Here is a 12,389-nt window from a genome sequence, read left to right on the forward strand (position 1 = left end):
GGAACCGCAATATATGGGAAAGACAAAAAACAAGGAAAAATATATGAGAAATATAGTAACTCAGAATGTGAACTAATAGCGGTAGAATTTGAATCTGAAAAATTGATGAACATAGTAATATATAGACCTCCTAATACTAAAGAGTTTGACTTAATAATTGAAAATTGGATGATATATGTAGAAATCACAAGGACTGGACTATTCTCCTATCTGGTGACTTCAACTTTCCTTTCGTAGAATGGAAAAAAGAGAGTAATAGTAGTGCAGAAGATAAGAGGCAATTTGAAAAGCTATTAGATATGCTACTAGAATACAACATTCAACAAATAAATCACCTGCCAACAAGAAAGGAAAATACTTTAGACCTAGTATTTGTGAACGAGATGAATTATGTTAAAGAAATAATAGTTTATAATGCGAGTATTTCAGACCATAATGTCATAGAATTAACAGTTCATTCCAAAGCAAGTGAAAATAGAGATAAGCAAGAAATGAAAAAGTGGGAAGGATATGGAAAATACAACTTCTACAGTAAAAATATAAAATGGTCAGAAATTAATGAAGAATTAAACAAAGATTGGGATAACATTTTCGTAAGTGATGACATAAGGGTAAATACGGAGATATTATATAAAATGGAGGATAGTGGAAAAATATATACCGAAGAAGAAAAGTAAACATCATTCATGCATACCAAGAGACAGAAGGATCTTGTTCCAGAAAATCAGAAAGTGGAAAAAAGGTCTTGCAAAAGAAAAAAATGCATGGAAAGTTATAGAACTAAAAAGTAAGATAGAAAATGCAGAACAAAAGATTATACAATCAAAAGAAAATGAAAAACGGGACTTGGAAGAAAAAACCCTATTAAATATCAAGCAAAACCCCAAACTATTATACTCATATGCGAAGAAGATGAATAAAAGAAGAATAGAAATAGGCCCTCTGAGAATTGAAGGGAGATTAACGAATGAAAAAAAGGAAATTTGCAACATATTGGCAGAACGATATAAGAGAGAATTCACCCCTAGAATAGATAATGAAGATAATGATATAGAAGTAAGGGAAGAAAATAGTGAATATTTAGCTGACATAGAAATTAATGAAGCTGATATTGTGCAGGCAATTAATGAAATTAAAAATGGAGCTGCTGCAGGGCCGGATGGAGTCCCTGCTATTTTGTTAAAGAAAGTAGTTCATTCTATCGCAAAGCCACTTGCAATATTATTAAGACAAAGTGTAGATACAGGCAAGATTTATGATGAGCACAAATTAGCATATATCACCCCTACTTTCAAAAGTGGATCAAGACTAGAGGCAAGTAATTATAGGCCTGTGAGTCTAACATCACATATTATGAAAGTGTATGAAAGGGTAATGAAGAAAAATATTATGAAACATTTAATAAAAAATAATTTGTTCAATATAGGACAACACGGTTTCGTACCCGGAAAAAGTACACAAACCCAACTGTTAGTCCACCGTGAGAACATATTCAAAAATATGAAAAGCGGAAATGAAACAGATGTGGTTTATCTAGACTTTGCAAAGCTTTTGACAAAGTAGACCATAATATATTAGCAAAGAAAATTAGAAAACACAATATCGTAGATAAAGTAGGAAGATGGTTAAAAGAATTTTTACACAACAGAAAACAGATAGTTATTGCAAACGATGAGAAATCGGATGAAACCAAGGTAATATCCGGTGTGCCACAAGGTACGGTGCTAGCTGCAATATTGTTTGTTATTATGATTGAAGACATAGACAGTAATGTTAAGGATTCGGTAGTGAGTAGTTTCGCTGATGACACAAGAATAAGTAGAGAAATTACTTGTGATGAAGATAGGAACGCTCTACAAAGAGACCTTAACAAAGTATATGATTGGGCAGAGGTAAATAGGATGGTATTTAACTCTGATAAATTTGAATCAATAAATTATGGAGACAGAGAAGGAAAGCTATATGCATATAGGGGACCTAATAATGAGACAATCACAAATAAGGAAGCAGTTAAAGACCTTGGTGTGATGATGAATAGGAACATGTTATGCAATGATCAAATAGCAATTCTGTTGGCAAAATGTAGAAAGCAAAAATGGAATGTTGTTACGGCAGTTCAAAACAAGAAAAGCTGAACACATGATTATGCTTTATAAAACATATGTTCGTAGTCCACTTGAATATTGCAATATGATATGGTACCCACACTATCAAAAGGATATTGCACAAATAGAGAGTGTACAAAGGTCCTTTACAGCTAGAATAGAAGAAGTTAAGGACCTAGACTACTGGGAAAGACTACAATCCTTAAAAATTATATAGTCTAGAAAGGAGAAGAGAACGCTACATGATAATTCAGGCATGGAAACAGATAGAAGGAATAACAGAAAATATCATGGAACTAAAAATATCAGAAAGAGCAAGCAGAGGTAGATTAATAGTGCCCAAAACTATACCAGGAAAAATAAGGAAAGAACACAGGACATTAATCCACTACGCACCAGCATCGATAATGCAGCGTCTATTCAATGCGTTGCCAGCTCATCTGAGGAATATATCAGGAGTGAGTGTAGATGTGTTTAAGAATAAGCTCGACAAATATCTAAACTGCATCCCAGACCATCCAAGATTGGAAGATGCAAAATATACCGGAAGATGTACTAGCAACTCTCTGGTAGACATTAGAGGCCCGCCTCACACTGAGGGACCTGGGCAACCCGAACGATTGTAAGGTCTGTAAGGTCTGTAAGGTCTCTCTCTCTCTCTCTCTCTCTCTTTATATATATATATATATATATATATATATATATATATATATATATATATATATATATATATAGTATATATATATATATATATATATATATATATATATATATATATATATATATATATATATATATATTTCTGATCCAAAAGCAAAGTAGGTACACAATTAAACTGGGTCTATCAATAAAGACCATTTGCTAAACCAGCATTCTAACCTATTTTAGTGAATTTGTACACCCATGTCTAATTGTAACATAATGCAAATAATAGGAAACCTATCAAAGGACGGAAGGCCAGTAAGTAAAATCCACCAAAAAATAGTTCGAACACGTAAACACACGCTCGTGTAAGCACACACGTGTACACAGGACGCTATGATCACTGCCCATGTATACGTCGACTGAATTCCACAAAAGGCTCACTTGCTGAGCGTCGAACCGACCTACCTGTCAAAAAGATCTTGCACGTATTCTCACACTGCCTGAATATCAAAGCCCTTCCTTCCTTGTTCCTCTTTTACAAAATCTATCCAACCCTTTCTGGGTAATCTCTCCTCCTTCCCGTTAACGCTTTATCATTACAAACCTTTTCACCAACCTATCTGAACCATCCTCCAATCTATGCTTATTTTATCATCACTTCTTGTTTCTTGCAACATATATATAAGGCAAACATATCATCTTAGCTTAAATATTTTTCTTTCGTTCACATTCAGCATCAACAAACTATACTTCCATGAAGGATAGTTGGCTCAATAATCTCCTCATTATTGGCTTCCAATAACATTTAAGTCTTTGCATCCCCATCCAACCAACCTTTCTCTATTACTTTAATATCCATCCATATTTTCATCCATTCCTCTCATTTCTGCTTTAGCTCGTACTTCAACCAAGTGACAATCGTACGCACTTCCAGGCACTCTGCTTCACGCCATTACATACATAAATGCCTTTTCGATCTACTCTCTACAAACAAATTGTCTAAAATTTGGTATGTTTTCCTCGCTATCTTCTCATTCCAATGCACTCTTACAAATATTCTTCCTTGGAAACAACTTATTTCCAACAATCGAGGATTCCCACAGAACACCACAAGAGTATTCTCCACTATAATTTACTCAGGAAATCCCTTACCTATTAACAATGCTCTCTGTAACCTACCTTTGCAGAGTGGGTTACGTGCTCGCCTACAGATTCGGCAGCCGCGATTTCGATTCTCCGCTCTGCCAACGTGGAATCAAGAGGAATTTATTTCTGGTGATAAGAAATTCATTACTCTATATAATGTGGTTCGGATCCCACAATATGCTGTAGGTCCCGTTACTAGGTAACCAATTGGTTCCTAGCCACGTAAAACTACCTGGTAAAACTACCTTTTAACGTACCTTTGCATACTAGTCACCTAACACAACTACACTCATATGTTTCCAGTACCAGGCACAACAGTTTCAGATTCTCCAGTAAGCTCCTCTCTTGCTCGGGAATTTACAGTCTTATACCAGGACTTTTATAGACTCAGAATTACAACTCTGAATCCAGCCAAATGTAGTCTTAACCGTACAGCCTTCAATCTGGTACTTTTGTTATCTTTCATCCATCCACCAGGCGCTCCTCTGCATGTATCTATCCGTCTATCTAGTTATGTATGTGTATGTGTATGTGTATGTATATGTATATATATATATATATATATATATATATATATATATATATCTTTAAAGGCCACCAAGGAACGTGAAGCGATGGAGTACTGCGAGGCCTTTCGACTCAATGTCCTTTACTTAGCTAATTAGTAAAGGACTTTGAGTCGAAAGGTCTCGCACAGTGTATAGTTATACTTTCCTTCGAGGCTTTTGCCTTTATTTATATATTAATCACGTTCCAAATTTTCGTGATTGAGTTATACATGTATATATGTATATATATGTACACACACACATTATATATATATATATATATATATATATATATATATATATATATATAGATATATATATACTATATATATATATATATATATATATATATATATATATATATATATAAAACTATACATACACACACCAATTAGTAGCTTTGGGAGGCATAGTCTTCATCTCATATATATATATATATATATATATATATATATATATATATATATATATATATATGTATATGTGTGTATGTCAATATTTAAAAAGCTGAACATAATAAAATAAAACCGTTTAAACGCACACAATGCTATCGTCAACTAACAGACAGCAGTCTGGCAATAATGGGAAACAAAGGAAAAAGTGTATCCTGATAAATCAAAATAATAATGGGAAGGCAAACGCAAAAGAAAAAAAAACATCCTGTATTTCAAGGGACAAAGTTTCATTTTACAATTTTCAATACAGTCTATCAGGTGACACTAACTGGCGGCAAAGGAAACTAAAGGATTAATCCAGACCCTCGTGCAGTTAGAAATGGACACCTTTCATATTTGTTCTTTTCCTTGAGTGGAATATTCTACTTTAGTTGGTGAAAGATTAAAACTGTTACAACAGACCACTTGACTCGAGAGCCGAACAGTCACTTAGAAGATCTAAAGGCGATTGGCTGGTTAGCCGTTTGAGAATGAGAGGATAACATGAAGAGCCAACTACCCATCTTCAAATAATATATTTGTATGCAAGTCAAAAAACGAGTTTTTTTTTGTTGTCACTTTTTGATATTACAGTCAGATTGACACTTAGGACCGTGCAGGTCATCGAAAGCTTTATATATTTAAATAACAAAATCAAACAGACATACTATTGTGGATTTACTTTTACAAGTCCTGTAATGGTAACGACAATATAACGTATTTTCAATCAAGCAATTCTTCTGGATTCTGAGTTTGCAGTTTAAGAAGTATTCAGTCCAGATTAATCAAATTTCTCACAAAACTAATTCCCAAGTTAAAAAAAAAACGATTTTCAAGTATATACTATTCCTCATTATGGATTAACCGCGTTTTCCGAAGAAAAAAATCTTACCAAGAATTATAAGTGACATTAGATTATTCTTTTCTGGGGCACATTCTCCTGCGAGGAATAATACTACTGCAATGGCTCGGTGCAATCTGTGAGGAGACGAAAAGCTTCAAAATTGAGGTCGAGAATTCAGAGCTAAAAATGATCATTAAAATAACGCGCATAGGGGCCATGTCAGCCAAGCTCAGATAAACACCAAAAGGGGGATAGCCTCAAACAAAAACATGTAATTGAGAGAGAGAGAGAGAGGGTGGGGGACGTCGTCTTTTTTTTGTTTTAATTATGTCTAAAGCAAGATAAATGGTAGAACTCGAATAAAGAATGGTTCATAAAAGAGGCAAAATTATCATCATCACAATATGAAGAGATGCATCTCCTTGAATAAACCTTGGACTACGCTATAGTCTCTGCATCATGGCCGTGGACTTTCTCCTCTGTTTTCTTTTTCCTTTTATCATGTCACAATCAAAAAGACATTACTAATTGTTCTTCTTACGTAAGCGTAATCAGTTTGGCTATTATCTTATTCATTGTTTTCTTATTACTCAATCCAAGTCAAATCTTATCTGGAATGACATATCATTTACAAAAATAAATGAACAATACTGAATGCGACAAATCTAATAAACAAGATACAACGTCAAGAAATCTCTAAATATTTAGCAACAAAACTCAAAGCATCAGCCAAAAAGAAATAAGTCAAATTCAGCAGTGCTTATGGTGCTGCGTCGGGGTTGCGACTCATTCTTTACTTGAATGTGACAGGGATTAGCGTTTACGTCTACCCGGGATTACCTAAGATGAGACGAGAGAGAGAGAGAGAGAGAGAGAGAGAGAGAGAGAGAGAGAGAGAGTGTGTGTTATGAAGCGTGTAAGTAGGTCTCCAAACCAAAAATAAGTACAAGAACAAGTTTACATGCAAGAGTGTGTGAGAACGGTATTCATGTTTATATTTGTGTATACGTGCTGGCGAAGGCTGGCTGGCTGAATACCCTCACCTACCTATACTCTGTTTTTTTTTCATGTGTCCATCCGCCTGTGGTGTTTTTGTACGGTAACACTGCGTCTCGGGCTTTAGATAGTTACGCCATGTGTAAGTTTTAGGTAAATAAAAGGATGTCTGGGTGTACATTTGCAACTGAAAAGTGTTTTAATAATTTACTGTATGCGAATTACACCGTTAATAGCGTTAATATTCGAAATAAGATATTATTTAAAGCCCGGGACGCAGTGTTACCATGCGCAAACACCACAGGCGGATGGACAGATGGAAAAAAACAGAGTATAGTTGGGTCCCGAAAGTAAAGAAAAATAAAGAATAGAAAAACAGACGGAGAGAAACGGAATGCGTACGCGATCAGGCGTGCAAAGGCCAGCTTTCACTGGAGTTTATTGTTGCGGCCAAACAAAATACACTCCAAGTTAATGGGAACTCCCCACTGTATTCCAGAAGTGGAAGCCAGTAAGGGAATGAAAATATTAGCCGATTTAAGAATCCGCTGTCCCAGAAAAACACCGGTGTAACCATGGATATGTGCTATCGCACAGAAAAGCAATATCAAGTGTAATAAAAGGTAGAAAAGGACAATTTCCTCGTCACGGAAGATGAACAAAGATCTGCCTGAGAGCACGAACCAGGGAGCAGGGCTAATATACGAGACACAGGACTTCTGATTGAACCCTTTCAAGCAGACGTGAAAAGGCGTTAAAGGGGAACAATGCTCTACACGAAAGCAACTGGGTCCCACAGGGCGCCTTAGGAATCTTTCAAAGGGGGAAAAGTGGAACATTTTAAGACACAACCAATTTCCTATCATAAGTCTCATATGGCCCTTGTCGGAAGGGTTAACATTCAGCTTGAAGTCTACAAGAAATACGCGAATTTACCTTTAATAAATCAACATATATATATATATATTAATTAACTCTCTTTCTCTTCCCGAAAGACTGGACAGTAATTTGTCAAACGAAACAAAACATCTCGGCATAAACTCTACGGTACAGCCAGCCCATATTTATATTACAAAAAATTCACAGGTCTCAATTGGCAACGAAAACACTTTCAAATACCGAGCGCGGATACAGGTTAACAATTAGCCTACCTCGAGATTTGATAATGACAATAACAAATATGAGGAATAAGGACAGTAAAAGGATACCAAGTTTGTGGTCATTACTTTTATTGTCAACATAAAGTTTGTGGTCATTATTTTTAGTCATTATTAACTTTGCTATCAACATAAAGTTCGTGCTCATTATTTTTACTGTCAACATAAAGTGTGTGGTCATTATTTTTACTGTCAACAAAGTTTGTGGTAATTATTTTTACTGTCAACATAAAGTTTGTGGTCATTATTATTACAGCCTTTCGAACTTTAAGAATTTATTTTTATACAAATTAAGAATCTCTCCAATCAAGTATCAATGACATTTTACAATCATAAATAATTCCTACTATTCATTATGATACGCAGCTCTTTCAGTACCAGACCTTAAACCTTAAAATTCCGATCTAAAAGAAATATCACAATTGCAGCTTTCAACTTCGATACGTGATAATTCTTTGTTTACTAATACTTCCTTAATGTACAAATAGATCGAAGCATTGATGAGCACAAACAAACACTAATTCAAATATTCAAAGAAATAATATTTAGCCTTGAGTAACATATATCAACAAAGAAATAAAATAAACACCCAAGGAAAAAATAGAGAGAGAGAGAGAGAGAGAGAGAGAGAGAGAGAGCTAAGCTGCATTCTTAAAACTGGCAAACAGACAAACACTTAATCTTGCTACAGTATTTGTGAGGCAAATAATTAAACCTAAGAAGATTGAAAAGGCAGCCGACAAGGCACGCTCAGAGAAAATTTACCTAACCCTCTTTCCTCTCCCATTTATTCAGGATTTGTCAACACAGTTATTTCTGCTGAGTCCGATGCAACGCGGAGGAAGGGGTACTCATTTATAAAATGAATAATTCGATGTGTCAACAAAAAAAGGTTTAGGAAATCCAATGTTGGATGGAGAGCGAAGGGAGTTCACCATATACCGAAAGGAAGATATGGTTAGCGGAAGTTTGTGTCCGAGGGGAGACAAGGGGAAAAAGAAGTTATTTACTGGAATATTGAATACATGTTTTTACAGGGATGAACAGAGAGAGAGAGAGAGAGAGAGAGAGAGAGAGAGAGAGAGAGAGAGAGAGCATTTTCAGAATTGGAAGGAACCTGGTCAAAAACCAATTTAATTAAAACGTATGTCATCGCAGAAAAAAGATCTCGAATTCCCGACGAAAGTTTATCACAAAATTGCTCTATACACCGATGATAACTTTCCACCAGAAAGAGAGAGAGAGAGAGAGAGAGAGAGAGAGAGAGAGAGAGAGAGAGAGAGAGAGAATATTTCCTAACTGGAGCCAACCTAGTCAAAGACCAATTTAATTAACTCATACGTCACCAGGGAAAAATATCGTTGTGTTTCTTAAGGAACTTTATTAGAAACTTACCTGTCGATTTTTTTTTTTAAATTGAAAATGTGATTATTGGGGAGGAGGGAACAGGATAGCTTCTCGATTTGATACATCTAAGTATACAAGGTGTATGGGGGGACACACACAACAAAATCGTTATGATGAAGGATTATGATTCAATACAAAACGTACTTTGCCAAGACTGAAAAGCTTTCTCCACATGACAGGAAATTTATCTTACCTAACCATAAATCACCATAACGTATACAATATATCACCATAACATATACAATATAATGTTCTGAAAACAGTATACAATATATCACCATAACATATACAATGTAATGTTCTGAAAACAATCTAAAACTTTCTTAGGTTAAAATAAGACAAAAGCACTTTACTTCAGATGTACCCAAGAACCAATTCAAAAGCGACTTTCAATTTTATAAAGCCACTTCTGTCAGTGAATCGAACCACTCCATCCATCTTAGTCATTCCCACAGGTCAATTCAGGAGGACCTCTGACTTTTACAGTCTTTCGCAAAATGAACATTCAACTATAAAGATTTAAATTCCGAATGGAAAAAAAATCAGTATTCACCAAGACTGCCTTTTAACATTCACTATTACGTAAAAGTGAAAAAGTTCATACGAAACGACAAAAGATTCATTAACAACATATTCGGGGACCAATGGAGCTGCATTCTCTGTAACTAAATGACGAATTTCTACGCGTGGTTTCATATATGACTTTCATTTAAAACCACTTTCTGCACACTCTTATAACTATAAAGCCGTTTCATATGTCTAGTTAAAAAGTGACCAGTAAATTATACATACACGCAACAATATATATATATATATATATATATATATATATATATATATATATATATATATATATATATATATATACATACACACACACACACACGTGCGCGCGCACACACACACACACACACACTATATATTATATATTAATAGATTAATATAATAATTATATATACATACATATAATATAATATTATATTTTATTTTATTTATATCATATTTATATGCAAGGAATAGGACTTAATATAAGCAAGGCATAATACGTTGCTATACATATAGAGTACTTTAGCAAGTAAGACGAAGGAAACAGTTAATACCACGACTAGGAATCATCGCTATCCTATAATCGAAAACAAGTTATCCCATCTGGAGCCACTCGTACTATCCACAAAATACCTGACACTCAAATGGTTATCCCAATTTGTGGTCTGGCAATAAATATAGATTTTTCTTAAAATGCAACACCAATTTGCCTTGACTACAAATACGGATTTTTCTTAAGATGCAACACCAATTTGCTCTCTGACTACAAATATAGATTTTTCTTCGCATAAAACCGCTAAAAGGTGCTGAATAGTGCAGAGGCCTTGAGTACTATTGATGCCAACTTTGGGTCGATACTTGAAGTTACCCGATTGATAAAATCAAAATGACGAACTTACACGACATCCAAAAGACAAATGGACATGAATACAAAACAGCACACAGAATACAATTCAGGCCGAAGTTCTAGCGCTGGGACCTACGAGGTCATTCAGGACTGAAAGAAAAATTGAGAGGCAAAGGTTTGATAGGCGTAACAGGAGGAAAACCTCAAAGCAGTTGCACTATGAAACATTGCTAGAGGAGGGTTGAAAGTAAGATGGAAGAAAGAATACGCACGGAGGTATAGTAAAAGGAACGAAAGGGGTTGCAGCTATAGGGAACGAATGGACACCGCAAAGAACCTCAAGTAATGACTACAGTGCACCGCGTTAGGGGCTCTGACAGCGGCTACGGGGTACAAAACAGCAGGGATAGGGGCTGAAAATATAATTTAGAACCTAATAATTATACATAATATTCAACACCTAAAATAACTGGATTGTGAATAAAAGCTCGCTAAAATAACGAAAAAAAGGATGGAAGGAGAAAAACACACCAGCATAAAGAAAAATGGACTGACAATACAGAATAATCGAAAAATATTACAATAACTATAACCTGGGGATATGGTACTAAACAAAGCACTATTAACTGAAATATCAGTAATGACTATCGATATACCTACGACAAAAGTCCAAAAGGACTCAAGAAGAATCACTGGTAATGAATAATAAACTGCCGACTGAAATAACTGAGGTTTGGGTAGATTGTAAAAAAAAATAAAAAAATAAAAAGTAAAAATGGTAAATAAATAATAAACCTATGTAAATAACTGAAATAGGATTACAAAAAATTTTTGTAAAAGAAAAAAGGTAAAGGAATTAAGAATTAAATAGAAAGGAGACATTAAGAAATATAACTAACAAAGTAAAAATGGTAAATAGTAAACTTGTAATCCAAATAATTTAAATAAAAACCTTATTTTTCAGTAAAAACAAAGGTAAAGAAATTAAGAATTAAACAAAAGGGAAACATTAAATAATATAACTAAACATTCTTAATGCGTACTCACCACCGCGAATGAAGCAGCAAGTTGCCATTTAGTACAGCTATAGCCTAAAGTCTTGAATCTGAAAAAAAAATCATACAAAAATGAGAAGCTGTAAAACTCATATTCATGATCATTAATGTAATTTATTCTTGTGGAATGAGTCGAGAGGCCACGACATGTTTAAGGTTGTTGTTTGTGTGGTGTTTTGACGTTGCATGGAACCAGTGGTTATTCAGCAACAGGACCAACGGCTTTACGTGACTTCCGAACCACGCGACATGTCTGAGGTGGCAAGGAACAGAAAGGCACAATGAAGTATTGACAGGTTACAATCAACAATGAAAGCCACAGCAGTTGTAGACTAAAGCTAAGAGAAAGATTTGCTTATACTGGTAATTTGGTAATTAAAAGAAAAAAAGGCGTGATTCGACTTCCAGCTTACTCTGGACGCGTGCAAGATTTTCCCCTCATGCATAAGTTGCAAACAATATATTCCTAACTTTACGTGAAGTGGTCTTCGCAAATCAAACTCATACTTAGTACTACTCATACTAACAACAAGGATCAAATATAAAAGGACACAAATTAAACAAGTTCATAATTCTCAGTTATAATTGGAAACAGAGAATAATTGAACAGAAATATAACCTAAATTCAGGAAGCCAAATCAATTAAAACGTGCCAAAAT

The 12,389-nt window shown here is 34.7% G+C and overlaps 1 protein-coding gene and 1 long non-coding RNA gene across 5 annotated transcripts in view; one reads left to right on the forward strand and one right to left on the reverse strand.

Annotated features, from left to right (window-relative positions):
• Positions 1-12,389, reverse strand: part of LOC135212756 (uncharacterized) — an 819,431-nt gene that overhangs the window by 314,623 nt on the left and 492,419 nt on the right. For both annotated transcript variants that reach the window (XR_010313982.1, XR_010313981.1), the window contains one exon: positions 11,723-11,780. This is a non-coding gene — a long non-coding RNA (uncharacterized LOC135212756). The remainder of the gene's footprint in view (positions 1-11,722; positions 11,781-12,389) is intronic.
• Positions 1-12,389, forward strand: part of LOC135212755 (mucin-4-like) — a 620,473-nt gene that overhangs the window by 247,992 nt on the left and 360,092 nt on the right. The window lies entirely within an intron of this gene.

Source organism: Macrobrachium nipponense, chromosome 41 (genome assembly GCF_015104395.2).
Source record: "Macrobrachium nipponense isolate FS-2020 chromosome 41, ASM1510439v2, whole genome shotgun sequence".
NCBI classification, from domain to species: domain Eukaryota; kingdom Metazoa; phylum Arthropoda; class Malacostraca; order Decapoda; family Palaemonidae; genus Macrobrachium; species Macrobrachium nipponense.